Here is a 23,766-nt window from a genome sequence, read left to right on the forward strand (position 1 = left end):
AGCGGACAGAGAGGTTTCCTAAGCCGGAAACAAGCCGGCGTTCACGCAACAACGGCTCCGACATTTGAACCAAAGTTTCGCCTACGCCGCGCCAAGGTCTCACGAGCTTGCTACAGTAGAACGAGCCTGACATTCTCACCGGACAGTCAGCGAAACGCTGCTACTAACTTCGCAACTTCCTCGGCGAGTGAATCGTTGCTTCGTTGACGTCTACTTGGTTGTTTTTCCAAGACAGCATAGTGAAGATGTCAATTTACAGTCTTCGTTTCTTCGTTGCAGAAAAAACACACACACATTATATATATATATATATATATATATAGAGAGAGAGAGAGAGAGAGAGAGAGAGCGATGATGATTATGATTTGGGTTGAGGGGGCGCTCGACATCATGGTCATCAGCGCCCTGACGAAAAGTCAACATGCAAATCTCCTGGCCCCATATGCGGAGCAGTTTATAACGTATTAAAGTTTGCCGCCCTTCCCTACCAGTTTAGGGATGAGGCCTGACAGTTCACAAAATTTCACTACTCTTGTAACACTGGTATCGGTATCTGCGAGGATGGTGGGCGCACCTCCAGCGGGATCGAGAGCTGCCCTAATATCAGTACACAGGACACACGTAGCCACAATGTGTTTAACTGAACGCGGCACGCCACAAACTTCACAGAATGGTGGATCCTCCCGCCGGAGGAGGAAGCCATGTGTGAAAGGGCTACGTCCGATGCGCAGTCTGGTAAGCAAAACCTCCTTCCAGCAGCAAGGCCGACATGAAGTCCGCCAAGCCTTTGTGATCGATTTGAGCGACCGCAGTTTGTCTGTCTGTCAGTCACCTGCAACCATTCAGTCTCACACTGACGCATGATGCACGTGTCAGAAAATGAGATAATTGCGCGTAATGGGATGGGACACTGATGGACAGCACCATCCCAACATGCTTCTTTGGCAGCTTTGTCAGCCATGTCGTTATCCTGAATCCTAACGTGGCCATGTGCCCAGCAAAAGATCACCTCCTTGCCACGGTGTTGGAGTCGCAGTAAGGAGTCATGGATGAGCTGAATCAGCGGGTCTACCGGATACAGTTGGTGATGTGCCTGCAGCGGACTAAGAGTCGGAGCAGACAAGAAAACTTGTACGGTGATGTCTGTGAACCCTCTCCAGTGCCATCAGAATGCCATATAACTCCGCATCATAATTTGTAAATTGTTCTGGAAGATGCACTTTAAAAACCCTATCAGGGAAAACCGCAGAACAACCGAGCGCATTACCCTGCTGAGATTCATCTATACAAATAATGATAAAACTATGGTACATACTTGAAATAGACGAAAACGAAGTTGTAAAAACCAAATCTGGAGCACAACTTTTCGTGTTCTGTGTCAAGCTTAAAATCACTTCGGGCCCTGAAGACACCAAGGCGGCAATGTGTTCCATCCCTGGGTGTGTATTTTCTTGTCCGAGAGATCCAGATCCTTGAGACAGTCTGTGACACGTATCCCAAAAGGCTGGATCGCTTGGGGCCGATTCCTGAACAGTCGTTCGAAGGTGGGTTGGACCACTGAACTAAATGCCAATGACTGAGGTGACGCTGAGATTTTCAGCGCCTGTCGAGCCAAAAGGATACGTCGCCGAATCCAGAGTGGTGGTTCACCAACCTCTGCACACAGACTCTGATGCAAGCTGGTCCGAAAGGTTCCTGTCGATATCCGAATGCCCTCATGGTGGAAAGCATCTGACATCCGGAGGTAGGAAGGATGGTTCGATCCGTAGACCACACTGCCGTAGTCTAAGAGTGGTCGAGCAAATGCCCTATAAAACTGCAGGAGGCAGAACCTGTCAGCTTACCATTTTTTTTAACAGAATATCCGGGATAATGTTTTCTTACAGCGTCAAGGAAACAGGCATTATATATCCCATCATCAGTGCACATGGGGATCCAATGGAATGAACAAGCTTAAGATGCAGCCAGGAATGCCTGTGAAGGTGCCATTCGATCACACGTTGTTACCTCATACTTCACATGGAAGCTTACATGCCAGTGATTGAATGAATGGTAAAAAACTACGTTGTATGATACCTACTGCGAGGTCATAGCAGACATCACTCCAGTCATTCGGATGGAAAGAAGTGGCCCCAACAGCAGAAAGAACAGAGCACTGTCCAGTAACACACGCCTCTCTAGCACAAGAAGAAGATGCTCCAGTTACAACCCACTACTGTACATCTCGACTGACTGCGCCCTGTGATCAGAGCAAACATTAGCCTGGATAGTGACGTAACATGTACTGCAGAGAAGAATTAGTTTAATGTGCAAATATGTTTTTAAGTTTTGTATCTTACCTTGACTCCAAATCATACCACTGGGTGTAACTACAATGTAGTTCAGAACTGCTGGTTAACCCATTCCTCCGTCTTGCTGTAACCATATTCCTCAAAGCAACTTTTTACAATTTTAACTTTTTAAGTTCCGTTAAGGGCTTTATATTTACTTATTTATTTTAGATTATTTTAGCATCTGTGTCATTACGGTCATGATCACCACGATTTACTTTATTTTTTACTTGGAGAAACTTTTCATTAAATTTACTGGGCTTTTTTACAATGAACATGTTTGTCACTTGCGTCATGGCCCCCTTCTGGTTTAGTCCATTGTCTCCCCAAATCGTTTAAACACCCCCCCCCCCCCCCCCAATCTCGATACTGGGATAACACGTAGACATAACAAATTTCAGTCACTGTAACAAAGGTGTTGCCTCAACCTGTCTTGTTCCTCCATTCCTCCAAGTTTCCCCAAACGATAGTGTCGACGAGATTCCCACACAATTACCGGGCTTAACAGTTTTACGTCAAGCCTATACTAGAGTCTGCGCAAGATACGGTGGCCGATGCGCAATGACCAATTTTCGTCCAAGGCGTTGGGAGAGGTCATTCATTAGTTCTGAAGGGGAGGCCGACATTGCCACGCTGCGACGACAAAATAGAGGCGCACGCCCTGCAATATTTCTCGAACGATTTTACTTTTAGCTTTATGGTCTGGTTCATTACAGTGTGCCCTTCATTTCGTTACTGGTCATAGCTAGTGTGATATTTACGTGGAAGTAAGACAGTGCACGAAATTCGAAAAAAAGTTTGCAATAAATAGGGACCACTCTGATTTTGGGTTTGGTGCGTATTAGTAGTATGTTGCTGCGTATGAAATTTAGTTAACGTATTTGAATTTTTCTTTAGACTTGGATGAAGGTCTCTGTCACCAATCTCGAGAAAACTGATGACACAGCACACTCATTCGGGATCGCGACGCGTCAGCGATAAAGCCAGAGTGAAATATACAAAACATTTCTCATATTTCATGAACGGTTTGAGATATCGAAGCGAGATTTTGACAAATGATAGCACGCGAAGAGGAGAGTAGTTTTCCAGGTGGTTATTATGCCAAACTTTATTAGCAACCGTGTTTTTCCACTAGCTACAGACTTTTTCAATGAAATAACGTAATTTTTAAGGACCATCGATAGCTGGTGAAAAGAGAAATGCTATGGGTTTTGGAACAACGTAAGTGAAGACATTACACGCTTATTTTGTACCGAGGACGTACCTTTCCGTAAGATATTGACCTTCCTTTTCCTCGGGTTCTGACTTAATAAACCACTGTTTCAGAATTCTTTCGCAATGGCGTCTACACAGTACGTTGGTGTTTCTCTCTCCCTCCCCCCGCTTCCCCTTCCCTCTCTTCCCCTCCCCTCTCCCCCTCCCACACCCAGTCGCCTTCATCATTAGGGCTGGTTACCTATAATTGAGGTAAGGTTTTGTGGTACTGCTACAATTAAAAAAGAACGGAACATTACACTTGTTGGCTTCAATAACATTAGCTTCACATTTAACCATCCAGCGTTGATACCGAAAATATCTGAAACCCAACTCGCATTTTTCTCACATGACACACTGAAAGCCTTGGGTCAGCGTAGTCAGATAGACGGAAAGTATTTCTCGATTTCCGAAAAGTATTTTATTCGATATCACATTTACGCTTATTATCGAAAGTACGATCATGTGGGATATAAACCATACTTTAACTGAATTGCGAATTTTTTTGTAAGGAACCCTCAGCAAGTTATCTTGGATGGAGAATCATCAGCAGATGTTGAGGTAACTGCAGGTGTACTCCAGGGAAGCGTGTTGGATCCCTTGTTGTTAATGTTCTATGTAAGTGACCTTTTGGACAATATTAATAGTAGCCTCAGACTTTTCGCAGATGCGGTTATCTACAAAGAAGTATAATCTGAACAAAGCTGCAAAAATATTGTCAGATCTTGATAAGTTTACAAGTGTTGCAGAGATTGGCAATTTGCTTTGCATGTTCATAAAAGTGAAATTGTGCGCTTCACAAAACGAAAAAAAATTGACATATATCATTATTACAATATCTGTGAGTCACAATTTGAACCGATCAACATCTGCAAATACTTGGGCTAACAGTAGCGGCACGAAATGGGACGTTCACGTAAGCTCAGTAGTGGGTAAAGCAGATAAGACTTCTGAAACTTCCAGATAGACTTCTGTTTATTACTAGAACAGTAGGTACATACAATTAGTCTGCAAAGGTGGTTGCTTACAAATCACTCGTGGGACCCACCCTAGAATATTGCTGAAGTGCGTGGGACCCACACCAAAAAGCGTCACAACAGGGCATACTGAACGTGTACGGAGAGGAGCAGCACGATTGGACACGGCTTTGTTTGACCCGCAAGAGCGTGTGACAAAGATCCTGAAGAAACTGAACTTCCTGTCTCTTGAAAGTTGACGATAACTTCTCCGAGAAAGCCTTATGACTAGGAATATACTTACGTAAGTCCTTACGTATCGCTTCAGTAGCGTTCACGAAGACGAAGACAAGATTCTTCCTGCGCTCTATATAAGAACATAACTAGTAAAAGCCCTAATAACTGGTACAATGGAATGTACTCTCTGCTATGCACAGTTGTGAAGTCGCAGTAGTCAAGCTTAAATAACAGATCTCTCAACATTTTACTTCCACTGGAAGCGTCATAAAATAAAAAAAAGGGAAGAAAAACAAGGAAATTATCTCCATTCTGACGCAAAGATTAATGACAGGCAAGTGTCAGGTTTCTTGAATGTTCTTCAGTTTGATTATATAGTATCATTGACAAAATCCATATCCCGGAGAAATTGCTACAGGAAGAAAATGTTGTTAACGAACTGAATGTCTCAGGTAGTTCTGTAATTCGAACATAAAATAAAGGAAGCATGAAAGTGAAATCTGATTTGAGCACCACTGCCCACGACTAAGTTTTGGCCTATAGCAGGCTGCGTCCACGCTGCACCCTAGGACTATGCTCATTTGAGAAGTTAATAATAGAGGAGGGCAGACAGTTTAACTAAAGGTTCCTAACAGTAATTTAACTTTTTTTGGTCACGTACATAAAGTATTGTGAGAGATAGAAGAGTAATTACCAGAACTGAGCGTAGGTCCAACGTGACAGTTAATGATTCAACTACAAAATAACACATTTGGCTTTATTCACTGCAGTCAAAGGAGCTATTACCTTTACACGGTTACGTATCTATATTAATTAGACCCCTGTCATGGAAACTAGAATCAGTCACGCGCTGAGAGGAGTTAGTCCAGTCACTATGGACTACAAGAAAACTCTCTCTCTTTATGACGAAGTTATGACTGTGCATCGAATTCAGCTACATCTCTATCTTAGGTGGTACATTGCGGCTAGCACCTTCAAAGATACGAAACGTACGCCAGTATTCCGATAAGTGTGAAGAACGATTCGACAAGACATAGCGTCATTCCTCAAACAAATTCTGTACTGTTTCAAAGATGTGACTAAAACAGAATGTTCCAATGGAAACTGCAAATTTTTCAATGAGGCAGTTGTTCCTCAGCTTCAGGTGCAGCTTTGGGGATGCTGTAATGGCAGGCTAATGCAATATAATTAGTGCGCCATTAACAACACATGTGCCGCGCAACTACCTCGTTGAAATGCTGCTAGTTTCCACAAAAGCATCGGACGTTACTCACGGGAACATTCAAACTGTTATTACGCCGGTAAAAGCCCTAACACACAAACGCTACAGTGCTCATCACACATGGGTAAACACTCTTCAGATTACTTAAATACGGGTAACGACAATGCTGATGATTGTAAATATCTTATCAAATTCCCTTACAGCAGTTTTAACTAACGCATCATTCAGCAACTATTAATAAAAAACTTATGACACTTTTTCCCATAACGGGAATTACGCCAATTCATTCCTGCGTAATACGCTTCGTTACTCATGGGCTTTCCTGCACGAACAAAGAGGTAGTCGGTACTTACCATATTTTAACTTCGTTACTCTGTCAACCGTATTTGTAACGAATAGGACTACCGAATACGTATTCAACTCTCATGCTTTTTTTTGTCTAGCGCAATTCTGGCGCTAATTGGGAACGAGTCAGCAGTTTCCGTATTCGTTACACATGATACTATCACAGAAGTTTCCTGTTCTCGTGAATTCTTTCTGTAAGTACGCGTGTCTGCTCACTGAACATACGCGGCCTCATACGGAATAAAGTGTATCAGTTCCAGAAACTAATTGTTCAGCATCCTGATAATAGCAATACTATTGGTATAGTAATTGTAATTTAGGTACATTTGACTCTAAGTCCTAACTCTCCAGTGGTAGTCAAAAGGACAAACGAATTGGAAGCTACAGGTTCATAACACGTTCAGGTTCACCCATAGCAGAAAGAAGAGCAGGAGAAAATAACAATGAAGGGTGCCCAGGGCGAAGGCTCTGTGTACTGCGTGTACCGAAAGATTAATATTTTCTGAACGTCTTTAAGACTGTGTTCTATTAGGGAGTTCTGCGACTTATAAGACCGCAATACACTGCTTAATATTTCCGGTGGGTGCCTTAGTATCGAGTACTAACATTATTTAAACTTGCTGATTCATTTATGCCAACCATTTCCTTTTACTATCCACCGTCAAAGCATTTGTTTTTAGATGTGCTTCTATACTCTGCAAGCTTCCTGGCGAAGGTTACTTTGTGTACCAGTCACTTCCCTCCTTCCCAGTTCCAGCAGCAAATGGTTCGCGGGAAGAACGAATGCCGGTAAGCTTCCCTGTGCGCTCTAATCATCCTGATCTTAAATTAAGAATCTTTTGGCGAGATAAACGTATCTGTTGACTCTTCTAGAAACGTACGCTCTCGCAATTTTAAAAGTGACCCATCTAGCGCGGTGACATAATTCATGGGATACCTCCCAACATCGTGTTGGACTTCCTTTTGCCCGGCAAAAGTACAGCAACTCGACGGGGCATGGACTCAAGTGGTTTGAAGTCTCCTGCAGAAATATCGGACCATGGTGCTTCTACAGCATCCATAATTGCTGAAGTGTGGCAGGTGCAGGATTTTGTGCACCAATTGACATCTCGATTACGTCCAATAAATGTTCGATGGAGTTCATATCGAGTGATCTGGGTGGTCAAATCTTTCGTTCGAATTGTCCCGTATGATCTTTAAAGCAGGGGCCAACAACTGTAACCGGGTGACATGGCGCATTACAATCCATAAAAATTCCATCGTAGTTTGCGAACATGAGGTCCATGAATGGCTGCAAATGGTCTCCAAGTTTCAGAACATAACCACTTCCGGACAACGATCGGTTCACTTTGATCCGAGTACCCAGTCCATTCCAAGTAAACAGACCACACCATTATGGAACCGCCACAAGTTCGCACAGTACCTTGTTAACAACTTGGGTCCACGGTTTCGTGGGTTTTGCGCGCTGTCTTAACGGATACGATACATCCCACATTGATATCTGCGGTTATTTAACGCAGTGTTGTTTGTGTGTAAAGACTGACAACTTTTATGCAAATGCCTCTGCTCTCTTTCTTTAGGTGAAGGCCATCGGCCACTGCGTTGTTAGTCATGACATGTAATACCTGAAATTTAGTATTCTCGGCACACTCTTAATAGCATGGATCTCGGAATATCGAATTCCCATGCGTCTAGCTCCAACTACCTCTTCGCGTTCAAGGTCTGTTAATTCCCGTCATGCGGTCATAATCACGACAGAAATTTTCACACATGAATCACCTGAGTACAAATGACAGCTCCGCCAATGCACTGCGATTTTATGCCTGATGTACGCAATACTACCGCCATCTGTGTGTGTGTGCACATCGCTATCCTGTACCTTGTATCATCTCAGTGTAATATGATCAATAACGCCTCTCTCGCATCGTCTGCCACTGGAGTTGGTTAATGACGTTTTCGTGATTATTAAGTGAATCTGTAACGAAATGCGCTGTTCTTTTCTGTTTCCTCTGTCAATCCTATCTGGTACGGATCCCATACTAACGAGCAACAATCAGTTATTGGCCGAACGAGGGTTTCGTAAGGTACCTCCTTCCTGCAATTAGTTTTATGTGGTCGTCACACTTTAAATTACTCCGTACCCCTACTCCCAGAAACTCTTCGAACTTATCACACAGCTGATCTCATATTTCGTGCGCTCTTAATTTACTCATACGTAATTAGTGATGAACTTTATCGAACACCAAGGAAAACTGTATCAACGGGAGCCGTTATCTCACGGGCGAGCAGAGCGAGCTGGGTTTCACATGATCATTCTTTCGGAACCCATGGTGATTCCTCCAGACGAGATTTTTGATCTCCAAAAATGTCATAATACGCGAGTATAAAACTTGTTCCGAAATTCTACAACAGATCAGCTTCTTGAATTGGGTTGTCTTGCTCTTTTTTTTCCCAATGACTGGGAATGTTTCGCCCCCTCCAGCGACTTACGGTATAGTTCTGCTACAATGTGAGCAAGTTCTTTCGCATAATGTTTACAGGACGATATTGGTATCCCACCAGGTCCAGTGGCCTTTCCTCTGTTGATCATTATGTTCATTCCTGACTGAACTTATGATTATTGATGGGGGGAGGGAGGGGCGAGGAAGACAAAATGTGAGACAAGAGGACGAAGTTTGAGGGACATTTAGCTAATCAGTTGCCTGTGAGCACTAACACATTTCTGCATAACATTTGCAAGGTCACGATATTTACTGTTTGAAATGAAGTTGGCTATGGCTCCCCTGAATATTACCAACTGCAGTATCACAGCAGTGTTTCAAAAGGCTGTCACCACTGTACCGAAAAACACCTGCGTATTTGTGTAAAGTCTTTACGAAATTCAAGAGATCTACCTTTGTATGAAGTGCTGATATGATCACTTCGTCACGGTCGACCAACGGCGCACGAAGGTTTGTGCCTCCTGGCTGCATTCTATCGCTGATCAGTTATTTCTTCTTTATGTAGTGGTTATTTATCTGTGTTGACTTACTCACAGATAAAACTTATTTGAAACTTCCTGGCAGATTAAAACTGTGTGACGGACCGAGACTCGAACTCGGGACCTTTGCCTTCCGCGGGCAAAAGCCAGGAAGTTTCGTATCAGTGCACACTCCGCTGCAGAGTGAAAATTTCATTCTGAAAATTTGTTATAACCGGTCCGGATTATAATAAGAATAGAGATTACTTCTAAGTTGCCGTAGATACGGCATTCGTAATCGCCAAAGCGTTTATTTGTAAGAAATGGCAACATTCTTTCGGACGGCTTTTAGGTGGACAGAATATATAACCTGCTTGTTTTCGTTGTGTTAATAATAGTGCCTTCGAAAGTGTCTCAGATCAGCCGATAAACAGTCGCCAAGTCCCAACGCTGTCTTTGGCACCATGGCTTGACCTCGAAACATCCGGTTAATGTGCATCTACTAGCAAATAGTGCCAATGATTGCAAGTTACTTCAGACGGTGTGTATGTCTGTGCCGAAAGTGAAATTTTTGTACCCGACGGAAGCAAATGATATTCATAGCACACGAGATTACTATGAGGGACGATCAGAAAAATTCCGTTTGCAACGTATATGCAACACAGCGCGACTCCAATAAGGGAACTTCAGCGCATGTAGGCAAGGGGGTTAGTGTGGCCTTCGAACACAATCTTTCTGATCGTCTCTTACAGTTCTGCATAGCCTCTTGTTAGTAGCCGTGCGGTCGAACGCACTGCTTTCCGGGCGGGAAGGAGTGCCGGTCCCCGGCACGAATCCGCCCGGCGGATTACTGTCGAGGACCCGTGTGCCGGCCAGTCTGTGGATGGTTTTTAAGGGGGGTTTTCAATCTGCCTCGGCGAATGCGGGCTGGTTTCCCCTTATTCCACTTCAGTTACACTATGTCGGTGATTGCTGCGCAAACACTTTCTCCACGTACGCGTACACCATACATACCCTACCACGCAAATATTGGAATTACACTCGTCTGTTGTGAGAGGCCGGGGGTCCACTGGGGACCGAAACGCACAACCTCTGTCATCTGGCCCCTAGCGGCCAATACAGCGGTCGGGTACAGCGTCTTTGCGTGTGTTCACATTTCCGCTTAGATGAAATATCGATTCATCACTGAAGACAACACGATCCAGACAATCTTAATCGTCATGCAGCAACATTTCGCTTGTAAAGATACACGTAAACTCTAGTGTGTAGGCTTTACAGTTTTAACAACTGCAAACGATAAGGACGTAGTTGTAAGTGTCTTCTTAAAAGTCTCCACACACATGTCAAAGTACAGTACTAACTCATGAATCGCCTTCTGAACTTATTTCTAGGGGCTACACACGCAAGACTCACTCCTCAACACGGTCTTCACTTACTCTTGGTCCTTCCATACTGTGCCCCTTGCGCAAACAAAACCGTTTAAGTTGCTCTTTCATTTGGTGTATATTTATAATCGTAAATTCAGTGGAATAAATGCTGTGAAGCGTTAAAACACGTGAATTTATTTTGGAACACCCTGCATTTTGGACTGGATAGAGGGGTGAAACCGAAAGCCAATGCAAAACATGAGAACGGGGGTCTTAAGGAGTTTCTAAGCAAGAGACCGGAAACGATTGTCCCGACCTGTCAACGACCGTTGGTTTTAAGGACCACCTGTTTTAAGACAGACAGGAACTGCTGTGTTCAGTGAATGGAGATTCATCTCAACCAGTTTCCGAGAGAGCATTGTCAAGGGAACTACATGCAATGGACATCTACAGTCGGGTTTTCGCAAATGGCTGTTGCTTAACAGCGGCACATAAAGCAGCACATGTTCAATCGATCAAACAGACGAACTGGTCACTACATGATGAAGTGTGAAAGGTGGTTCCACAGGTCGCGTTTTAGCCTCTTTTTAAACAACCAAGGTGCGGACTGCACCGACGCCCAAGAATCGTGTAACACGCTGTATGTTTATTCAGGCCGGAGGTTGGCTAAGGCTCTGAGCACTATGGGACTTAACTTCTGAGGTCATCAGTCCCCTAGAACTTAGAACTACTTAAACCTAACTAACCTAAGGACATCACACAACAGCCAGCCATCGCGAGGCAGAGAAAATCCCTGACCCCGCCGGGAATCGAACCCGGGAACCCGGGCGTGGGAAGCGAGAACGCTACCGCACGACCACGAGCTGCGGGCCGGAGGTTGGTTGGGAGGGGGAGGAGGATATCGTTACTACCAATGGTTGAATATATTAATTCCGGTTACCGTGAATTTTAAACAGAATGTTTAATTTACCCATCTCGGTGACAAAGTGCTGCCCTTTCTTATACACGTTCATTGTGAGTATGTTATCCGGCCGCTGTGGCCGAGCGGTTCTAGGCGTTTCAGTCCGGAACCGCACTGCTGCCACGGTCGCAGATTCGAATCCTGCCTCGGACAAGGACGTGTATGAGGTCCTTAGGTAAGTTAGGTTTAAGTAGTTCTAAGTCTAGGGGACCGATGACCTCAGATGTTAAGTCCCATAGTGCTTAAAGCCATTTGAACCACTTTGTGAGTATGTTCTGTACACTCCTGTCGTCTAGAAATCTATAGTCTTGCTCACAAAGCTGTGGACATAAGTTCCTGTTTCACGAACTGTCACGAGGAACCCCTTGAGTGCGAGATCGCAAGTTCAATCTTTAGTAAAGCTCATTTGAAAGTATTGTGCTAAAAGTGATGACAGGAAAAATATTAGTTAGGCATGTGTTCCAGCACGCTTCAGAAAATGAGTGTTCGGGAGGTGCAGTGATCAACCTTCTACGATGTGTGTATATTATACTTCACAAAGTGGACACCGTCGACATTCAAGGGATGTTCGAAACAAACCGTTAACTTGCACCCTGAACACCAAATGAAAAATGGCGCACCACAGTGTTCACAAAGGTTGGCGCCATCAAGATCGAAGGCGAACTCCTGGGAATTAAAACCGTGCAGGACGTTCAACTAAGTATCCACTCTTAAGGAATAAATATAGAATCATGTTGTAACGGGCTGATCCGAACATATGGAACGTGATGGCAAGTTACCGAATGCGATACAGCCTGTCATGGAGCTTATTGTGAAACTGGCTGTCCATTAAGGCGTAGCTGCAGGTAACACAATATGTTTTACAGACACGAAAAGATCAGCATCCAGAGGCTGAGTTGTCCAGTGATTCCAGGCAGTATGAACTGCGATGTCACACGCTTTTCAGGAGGGATAGATAGTTTGCTCTAAATGAGTATGAGTTTTATACGCATGCCAGGAATCAAGTAAAGTTATTTTGACTAGCTATTCGCCAAAAGCAATGTTCATACATTAGTTGTACTTTTCTTACAACTATTTTGGCACTCCTGTTTGTTGTGGCGTTAAGTATTCCCTACTGCCCTTTCAAGATCATACAAAACACCTCCAACTTCTCGCAGCACAATAAATAACTTTTCAACCAATTTACAATCCAGATTAACAGTCGGCATGATTGTATACGAATGCATTACGGCTCAGATGTTAGAGGTATCAGGAGATTTATATCACGATCAACTAATTTCCAGGGTTCCTTTCATATGCATTTCCTCTTCGAATCCAGATTGGTCGGAGTTGAAAACAAATTCTTTACTGAACGACGGGTAAGTTTATCTCATTTCAAATTTTCGGGCCGATTCCGCAATTTGCTGTGTATCATCAGCTCCACGCTTTGTTTGAAATTTCGTTATCGTACGTCTTCAAACACTGTAGCACTGTATGAAGTTACGCACCCATTCACTGCTTCCCTTGAAATTACTGTAATGCAGCGCGCAGTTTGATGTACATAACATAGGTCACTATCATTGACATCCTGAAAATTGCATCGAGCATCCTTGAAACGTGCAAAAACCAGTTTTTGTAACAAGTGCGCCTTATCTTTGCTTAAATATCCATAGTTTTTCTTATGCACTACACAGTTGTATTACTGAAGACCTATTCGAAACCTGTTCATTATTGCTTTTTTCGCATGCTGCGCATGATCTACCTTGTACGTCATTATGTTTAGTACCTGCTCCCTGGACAGCGATTGGCCTTTACAATGTTTCACTGGAGTCATGTTTTGTGGCTCCCTGTCCGACAAGGATGATGAACTACATGTCTAGACACTTGTTTCCATATCATTTATCAGTATCACTGTCACTTGTTTAGCATGTATTGTGATCACTGTATTCCTCATGTACATTGTCTACAGAGTTGACGTATACGACACCACAGATTGCACTGACTAATCTTGCAGGAACGCTAATATTACATCTGCCACTTTTTTCTCACTCTGCGAAATTCGTTGAGTTCCTATCCGACGAAATGTCAACTTCAGCAATTGTTGTAGTAGATGTAATGCATGTTTGCTATGTTTATCGTTGTCATTGCTCTGCTTTGTATCAACACCACTAGCTGTGTACCACTGTTGCGAGTTATTCGTCGACTAAGCCATTCAACTACGCTCCGCGGCCTTATGCTGTGTTCACCATGGGACACTTCCAGTCGCGCTCCATGTTGCCATTAGCAGCCAATACTGTGGTTCCGTGGAAGACGATGTGTGGGGCATCGAACGCCGTAAACATCATTGGCTTTTTGTGACACCTCTCGCTCAAGGGGTTCCTTCTGAGGCACGTATTGCACCTCGACTGAACCACCCGATGTTAATCTCATAGAAACTGTTCTGTGCTATTTGAAAATGGTTTAAACGTAACGATCAACGTGCCCGCAGTTTGGAAGGTGTACGGGACCTTATCACCAGTGAGTAGCCACATAATGTCGAACCTGATGAAACTCGTGGACTATCTTCCTCGCCGAATTGAGGCTAGAGAAGATGTTTTACAATATTACCGTCATTTCTCCTGGAGGTGTCAAAAACCCACGCGCCCACTGCTCAGCTGTGAAAGAATGTTATAAAATTCATGTGTAGCGACGACCAATACCTGAAGTAAGGAATATTTTGCCAAGGGGCAGCCGTTATTTTTGTACCCCTAAAGATAAACATAGTGGTCGCTTGTTGCAGCTCCTCGGTTGTGTAACGTGCTGCGGAGGCGCTTTTGTTCTGGAAAAAAAGCTTCCTTTAATCTGTTCTGTTTACACACCCAAGCACGTGCTGCGGGTCGAAGTCAGCCTGAGGTTTTTCTTTCGCTGAACTTGCGGAGTATATTGCTGGCAGCAGGGCAACAACATAGCACAGAATAGTTAATACGTATTACTCGTGTACGGAGTACTGTCCTAAACAGTGCACAATCGCGCACAAAATGAAATACGAACACCTTTAACCAAGTGCCATATTTGCATGAGGCGCTGAATGAGGTTCCGAGGTTCCAGTCCTCTCTCGGGTATGGGTGTATGTTCTCCTTAGCGTAAGTTAGATTAAGTAGTATGTAAGCCTATGGACCGATGACCTAAGCAGTTTGGTCCCACAGGAACTTACCACAAATTTCCCACTTTCCACACTGTTTCGAACTAGACTAGTTTTGAAGCTTTGATAGAAAACGGTATTTGTAAAAGAAATGTCGAATATACCCTATTTTCAACTATTCAAAGAAATCGTTATTTTAATGACAAATTTGTAGACTACTGGAAAATAGTACATCAATGAAATTTTGTAATCCACATCCTTGTGCTACCGAGCTATTGCGTGTTAAGTTTCATGTCAGCATGCGTTTGCTTTACGAGGTAAGAATCTTAAGTTTACATTTTCTTTCGTGACAATTATCACTCCCAACTTCGTTTCAGATTATCTAGCATTGTTATCCCGCGTTCGATAATCAATTACACTGTTTTGCGGTTAAAATCATTGTGTTTTTACTGAGCCCAATTGGGAAACTTGAATAGAAGACAGTTGTTTTTTTATATATCAGGTCGAAAAAACCGTATTTTTAACTTTTATTTTTACAAAATCTTCAACTTTGCGCTAAATATGTTAAGAAAGGAGGAATTTCGGTACCTCCTGCAGTCGGGCAATGAAAGAATTCATTGGTGACAAATGAAAATTTGTCGCAAGGCCGGATTGCAAATCCAGGACTGCTGCTTACTAGCCAGATGCGTTAACCATCTACGCCACCTTCGCACAGTGGTGAACACACCCGAGCAGAACTCCCTCCTAAATCCAAATTCCCATTTGCCGCACCTACTGAAGTAGCGACGCCTGGCCTTTTTTCTCTTTTTTTGTCATCGCATCACGCGAAGTCCCGTTAACATAAGTGAAACTTTATATTTGAGAACCTTGTACTATCAGATTAGAATGAAGTCAAAAAAGGCGAGACTACATATCGGCCAGTATAGCTTCAACGAACGTTAGACTTTACCATTCTTCAACTGGAGTATGTGCGAATTTTCCTACAACATTTAAATGAAATCCGTGACGGTCGACAGGGAGGCCTCGGTGAGTTAACACTGGGATCATTAGGTAAGGACTGCGCGGCAGTTGTTTCGTGTGCACGGTTACAGTGAGATTACATATTCAATTTTTTTCTTAGCTGTGTAGAACTTGAAAATACTCTTAATATTGCAAATCTCAACTTGTCTTAACTACAAAATTAATAAAAGCATAAAAGAGTCACTATTATTCGTGAGTAAAGAAGCCAAAAAACCCACATCGTCAAGGAGTCCTCAAACGCTCAGTATTTATTTCGCAATAATATTGTGTCAACATACTGCGCGAACTTGCGAGTCGAAGAGCGACAGTATTGTTGCGCACTATTTTTGCCCACGAGGCATCAATTAGAACTTTGCCTTCGTGACGAAGTAACGTAGAGCTCTCATGTATTGCAACTGCACTGGCTGGGTGCTGCAACATGAAAACTAAGAGGAAGGGGCGATGGGCGAAAAAGTGGCTTGGAAGCGTTTTACACACTGCCATACTAACATGCTAACGGAAGTGATAGAGCCGGATAATTATCAGAATTTTGTAAGGGTAAACTAGGAATATTTCAACGAATTTAAAGTCGTTACACATTACATATACAGAAAGGATAATGTTCATATATTCGTCTAATTTCACTTTCCAGAATTTTGTAAGCGATCCGTAACTTCAAAAAGGTAGCGCCCGTATATGTTTCTGCGATGAATAATTAAACCTTCCGAAACGAACAACCAAGCAGTTTCAGTGGTATTCCCCTGCACTTCAAACATTTAGGTATTAAACATGTAATCAAACTACTTCCCTGACTTCGTTTGAATAGATGATTCGTTACCGTCTATCTTTCCTGATATATTCATATGGCGCCACTAACATTCCGCAAACCTGAAAGTCTCTGCAGGAACTGCCGTCTATTACGCAGTATCAGACTTGCACGATACAATATATTGTGCAATATATCGAGGGATAGTCAACATTTTAAAAGCTCTGCAATCGCCTTCAGTATAACGCACAAACCATCGACACCGCTCTCAGGGGTTAATATTTGTTGAAAGAGATTTCGGGACTGCAGCCGGTCATCTTAAACTTCACCCCACGATATTTCAGATGTACACCTAAGAGCTTGCATATTTAAGGACGCTGTTCAGAAACACTGTTTACTCGGCCCGGCAAATTAACAGGGCATTCTCAGCTAAAACCAAGAACGAGGAAGTGGATAAAGAGGACAACCTGCCACAAAAATCTCTAGCTTTCTTTCCTTCGTTGGAAATATTTCCTTCAAAATAGCAAGAATCTTTAGATCGTGAGCAGAAAATCACTTTGACCGGAAAATCGCTAAGATTTCGGACCTGCTGGTATCAGTGAAGGATGTGTTATTGCGGAATACAAAATACCTTGCCAGTGTGGTAGGGCCTGTAGGACAAACAACACGCACAATGGAAGGACATTGCACAGAACATAAACCCACAAATTTTTTTATGCAGTTGCGGAACAATGTATCTCCAACGGACATTCAATGGAGTATGACAAAACAATTTTTGTCAAAGCATCTGTCTGGGTCTCCGTTATAAAATAATCCGTTGAAATACACATCGCGGAAAATCTAATGAACCGTAACAGCGGCTACCAGCTGGATAATGCGTGGAATCCCGTTATCTCCGAGATTTGCTACAGACGAAGACGCCAGAATACTACGCTGACTGGCGAGCGGCAACGCCGAAGACAGCAGATCCTCGCAATTCCACCAGCGAGGGCGCTGCCGCCTGGCGGCATGTCCTCGTCACAGTGACTTTGCGCATGCGCGGCAATACTATCACCGCGCTTATAATGCGGAGCAGAGAACGTCTTCGTCGGCCTTCGATGGCTGATCTGAAGATGGATGGCCGGAGTACAGTTGAAATATCGTGGAGTGAAGTTTAGGCGAGGCTACTGCAATCCCGAATCTCTTCAAACATTTAACTCGCTGGAAAATTTTTAAATTTCACATCGTTAATGTTACTGCGCAATTAATATGTATTATGTGAGGTCACAAACAAAATTTCGCCACCAATTTTCCCTACATCAGCCTTTACACACGTATCTGTGAACCACAGTGAAACGCACCGCAGAAGGTATTTGGCATAGTACCACATGTCACGAGTTTATTCCTGTTACTGTCACATATGGAGTAGGGAAGTTGATTCTTCAAATGCCTCGGTGCGTGCTGTCACTCGTCTTCGTGGTCCCTACGGGAAGAATACGTAGGAGAATTATGAATATTTCTAGATTCTGCATTTGATGCACTGTTTCATTTATTAGGTACTTGCCACTTACACGAGTGAAATAGTACAGGAAACGAAAACCAATTTCAAACTTTTATGTAATACCATACGAGAACAACTCAAGTCAGCTGTCCGTTGCATTTCGCAGATAACTTGAGAAAACTAAAAACAATCACTTTAGTCGAAGTTGATACGCAGATAACGTTCAAGATCGCGTTTCGACTGGCAAGCCGTACCGCAGACAGATCCAAACAACTGAGGGCAGCCGCGGTAGTCTAGCGGTTCTGGCGCTGCAGTCCGGAACCGCGGGACTGCTACGGTCGCAGGTTCGAATCCTGCCTCGGGCATGGGTGTGTGTGATGTCCTTAGGTTAGTTAGGTTTAAGTAGTTCTATGTTCTAGGGGACTTATGACCTAAGATGTTGAGTCCCATAGTGCTCAGAGCCATTTTTTTTTGAACCAACTGACGGCACTATTAATTGTCGATGTGTTCCCAATAAGCTATAAAAGGTACGGAAAGGATTAGTACTCTCTTAAACTATAGCAATCTAAGTTTACGATGAAGCCTTCACTCAGCACGTAATTCAAAATAAATGAAAGCTAACGTCAATTAAATTATCTTCGGTCTCATCAACTCCAGTAACCCAAACGAAGAAATCCTTTCGTTTCATTATGTGCAACTCTCTCAGTGTGTACTATTAACATGAATGGATAGACTGACAATTAACGTAGTCCATAATAAAGTATTTTGAAACTCACCACATATTTAAGCTGTTACAAAAACATGAGCGCCCATCTTTGCTTCCGCTCAATTCAGTGCAGTCAGGAGAAGACAAACTATAGCAAAACATCTGCCTCTGCATTTTTCATTTGTTTTGAAACAACTGAATATTAGATGTTATCAGAGATAAAACTGCTCAAGTAAGCGCGTAATCGTCAGTAGGATAATGCTCGTGTCACAGTAATTCCCGCAAACGTTACGTCATTTTGACGTAATTGATGATCGTATGACATGCTATTTTATGACAAAGAAGTATATGAGTATTATTGCTCCTCGATTCACTCGCAGTAATTTACACTGTCCTCTTAGGTTCCAGCCTAACCAAATACACGGAAATCGCTATATAATTATTTCCATCCTTCGTTCTCAGATCAGACTCAATGTATATAACATCCAATATTGCAGAACAACTTGTATTACATTCTTAAGAAAGTAACAGATCGTGCTAACAACGCTGGCGCGAGGAAAAAGAAAAAACCCACATATAACGGGACGCGAAACGACAACTTTCGACTCCAGATGGCACGGCGTTATTCATTACGCTAGCACTTAACCATGCGATGTTTAACTCCGGTCTTGGTTATCATATTCTACCTCGAAGGCTTATATCGTTGACGCGCTGGTAAGTGGCATTTAATGATAATAGTGATGTGTTTGTGATAGATTTTCAATGCTCCGGTATGCTGAAATGGCATACTGCAGAATATCAAAGAAGTGTGTTTCATTCTTAAGTTGTTAAAAAAATAAAAAAAAGAACTACTCCCCAACAGGCCATGAAGGCCGCCGCGTCATCTTCGCCCATAGGCGTCAGTCGATGCGGATATGGAGGGACAGGTGGTCAGCACACCACTCTCCCTGCCGTATGTCAGTTTCCGTGACCGGAGCCGCTACTTCTCAATCAAGTAGCTCCTCAGTTTGCCTCACAGGGCTGAGTGCACCCCGCTTGCCAACAGCGCCCAGCAGACCGGATGGTCACCCATCCAAGTGCTAGCCCAACCCGACAACGCTTAACTTCGGTGATCTGACGGGAACCGGTGTTACCACTGCGGCAAGGCCGTCAGCAATTTGGAAATTACTCACTATAACAACTCACACCTGGAAGAGTGCTCTTCTATGAAGGCATTAACCGTGGATAAGTGATTACGTGACATTTTAATATAGCAATAATTATTAATTATTCCAAGCATGACGTGCTTTTATACATCTCCGATACGTGCGCATGAAATCTTCAGAGGCCTGTATCGAAAGTTAACTTAAGTTGACAGCTGATCCTGCGGTCGTCGATACTGTATGCAATGTCAAAATGACGTCACGCTTGCGAGAAAGATTGTGAAACGAGTGTCGCCCACAAAGAACTGAACACCAGAGTTTGCAGCGACATACAACAGCGGTGACGTTATCAACACGGCGATCTTGACGTAACTCAAACCTAAGACGCATGTCTAACTGCGACAAACGATTACGGCAAATTCACATAATACTATATTAGTGGCACGTCTTTTAAGCGAAATACGAGGTAAAAAAGTAATAGTGACAATATTTTGCCGGCCGTTGTGGCTGAGCGGTTCTAGGCGCTTCAGTCCGGAACCGTGCTGCTGCTACGGTCGCAGGTTCGAATCCTGCCTCGAGCATGGATTGTGTGATGTCCTTAGGTTAGTTAGGTTTGAGCAGTTCTAAGCGTAGGGGACTAACGACCTCAGATGTTAAGTCCCGTAGTGCGTAGAGCCATTTGAGAACATTTTCATAACGGGATTAGGGTATCATATCGGAATTCCAGAGAAGGTGTACTCCAACGTAAGGATTAATTATCCCAGAACAATAGGCACAGAAATAGTAACAGTTAACACATCTTTATGAACACTCATTTCTCGATACGTAGTGCATACAGGGGCGGTGTTTAGGTTGGTATACAATTCTTCAATTAAAATTAATTTTGACAGTGTCGCATTTTATACACGTGCACAGTTCAAGCGAAGAATGCAGTATACAGGGAGAGCTGTTTAAGTTTACTTTCTCCCGTGGTATAAAATGTCCAAACATCACCACCTGTCAAAATATCTATGGTTGTCGAAAAAGTCACGTGGCTACATTTCAGTAATTTATTTGAACATTTACATTTCATCATTTAAGATATGGTGAGCACATGAGGGACTGAATGTAGATTGCGACAGACTTGGACAGGTATTAACGTATTAACCGAGTTTATGCTATCATATGAATTCCAAAACTTGGCGCAGCGCTCAAGTAGCTACAAAATGTTTTCATTGCAACTGATATTCCAGTTCATCTAAAAGCAATCATTTTTTCCATCGCGCAGCGAACGAGTCAACGGTACCATATTGACCAAGGGTTCTACCCAAGTAGAGAGATTTGATATTATAGATATCATAAAGCTTTATATGCACCCTGCACTTAGTATGTCTGTCAGCCTGCTGTACGCGCATCTTTCAAGTCGGGCGACTGCTGAATCCCCCCTCCCCCCACACTACACTGACCTCCCATATCCTGTTTACGTAAAGTGATTTTGCAATACCACTATCGGTCGGTCATGATTGCAGGCACTCCAAGATCAGTTCTGAAAATTTAGTTGTCTGATCTCCTGTTCACAATCGATATTCCCTCCCTTATGAACGCTCTAACGTTTCCGAAACGTATTTGGGTTGCCAGTTTACTACTTGCTTTTAAAAATGAGGGCTAATCGGGAGGGAATGAGACAAGACAAACTTACATGCGCAAAGCCTGCTCTTCCCTCTTCGAAAACACCTTAATATCGTTTTATTCGCAGCAATTTTAGGTGTTGTCTTTGTTTCCGGCCTAACCACACCCTCGGAAATCGCCACACATTCAGAAGAAAAAACGGCCACATATTTGTGATGAATAAAAACACTACATATGACATTGCTGGTTCCAGAATCTGTTACAAAGGCGCACCAGTTCACCACTTCAAAACATTCAACACTACTGACGACACAGGCTGCTTTATGTCCGCCTTCACAGCATGACATTATAAAGCTAGAAATAATAAATATAGGACTGACCAAGGAGTTACCTAATTATTCTATTTGACTGGAGAGAAATAACCATGCGCTGGCTAAATCGAATACCGGAATAACTCGTATAAAACCACTGACGAGCGGAAAAGCAGTGATGACCAGGCTACCCCATCTTCACTTGTAAACTCGTCAGCATAAATCGGTACCCGACTAGCGTGAGAACGTAGCGAAGTGTGATTTTGAATAAAATCATCTCGGTTTTGAAGCCGCGTCAATTCGAATGACGGAGAAAGCCATCGAGTGCTACAGCATTTTATTCGAACTGATGGGGCTTGAAAACCGAGAATATTTTATCCAGACATGCCGTCGCGAAAGGAGGATAGAAATGAGAAGTTTGTCTTCCCCCTCTACACGACAGCAAGCCGCCTCTATCGCAGAATTTTCTTTTAAATCCAGTACTGCTGCGAATCCATAACCTAGCTTCACGTATTAACTAGCTAAGACGAACATACAGAACATTTAGAACAAAAAGAAAAATATGGATACGACAGATGAAATCGCATGCAGCAAGTGGTATTCAACAGATCGAATACCAGTATTAAACATCTTTCGTTTGTACACTGCTGATCAGAAAGAAGTGTAAATGTTAAACATCACAGTGATCTCAAACATGCAATCTGGAAAGTCTCTTCTCCGTGATTGTTCCTTCAAAAAACCCTCGACAACACAGTCCAGATACGAGATGTCAATATTTCTCTGTTTTAAATGCGAGTAGGTGCCCGTTGCATTAGTACTACATATACTCTTATTTGATGGTATGATCCACAGTATACGGAGATATTGGATTCATGTCAAAATTTATACTCGTTATACGCTTTTATCTTTTCATCCCTCAAGATTTCAGTCATCTCTCCTAATCCAGTACGTCTTCGGTCCTTTAACAGGCGTTCTCATACAGATTATGAAACAATTTTCTTCGCACATGGGTTGTAGGCACCATGAATCTGTTAAAGGCAGTCATTTTTCCTTTATTTTAGGCATCGTCATTCATGAGTGCACGATGAACAACGATGTCTTATAAGATCGTGCTTAGTATATTACGTTTAAAATATCACTAAAAATATAATACAACCTTGCAAATAATAGATTTCAGCTATCAGTCGTCCTTTTTAGATTTTATTGGCAGATTTAGATTTCAGCTAGAAAACTAGCCATTCTCAATGCACTATCATTTTTGGTCAATGCATTTAATGACTGTTGGTCAACATGCATTGATCAAAAATGATAGTTCATTGAGAATGGGGAGTTTCTAGCTGAAATCTATATCTGCCAATGAAATCTAAAAAGGACTGATAGCTGAAATCTAGTATTTACAAGTCAACGTAACAGTCGCTGAGTGCAACAGCCTTCTGAATGGAAGGTAACCTGATGATGATAATACGTGATAATACGACCTGTTAACATAGCATGCCTGTGTTTTAGTGGACTCTTGTGTAACATTCTTCTGAAGCTGGTTTTAATTATTTCTGGTTCCTGTTGCTATGTCTTTGTTACATTCAAGAGCTCTTTCGTGTGTACATCACAACTGCAGAAAACATGTTGGCAACTGTGCTCTCGCATGTAATATTTTTCTTCGGTGATTTAAATTATAAACAAAAATTACTGGCCGCTGCCTGTTTGAAAGGCTGGGACCTGAAACGATGTTGTAAAGTGACGGAAATGCAGCATTTATTGTACTTTTGGCAATTTCACGTAGGTTTGACTAGTAACACACGAAATCGAAACTGCAAGGAAAGGAACATGTAAGTGTCCCTTACAAAGTGCACTAATGGATGTTTAGCTGTAATGACCAATATTCTCACAGACTTTGTCAAAAATTAAATGCTGCATGAAGAACAATGACAAAGTCAACAAGCGAACATAGAATCTTTCTTCAAAACAAAATAATATTCAATTTTACGCCATGCCAAGTATGCTTTTTTAAAGTAGGCAACACAAA

General features: G+C 42.7%; 1 protein-coding gene and 1 pseudogene across 3 annotated transcripts in view; both read right to left on the reverse strand.

Annotated features, from left to right (window-relative positions):
• Positions 1-23,766, reverse strand: part of LOC126171351 (kelch-like protein 26) — a 343,678-nt gene that overhangs the window by 171,738 nt on the left and 148,174 nt on the right. The window lies entirely within an intron of this gene.
• On the reverse strand, positions 19,719-19,836 carry LOC126100254 (5S ribosomal RNA; annotated as a pseudogene).

This window comes from Schistocerca cancellata, chromosome 1 (genome assembly GCF_023864275.1).
Source record: "Schistocerca cancellata isolate TAMUIC-IGC-003103 chromosome 1, iqSchCanc2.1, whole genome shotgun sequence".
In the NCBI taxonomy this organism is placed as follows: Eukaryota; Metazoa; Arthropoda; class Insecta; order Orthoptera; family Acrididae; genus Schistocerca; species Schistocerca cancellata.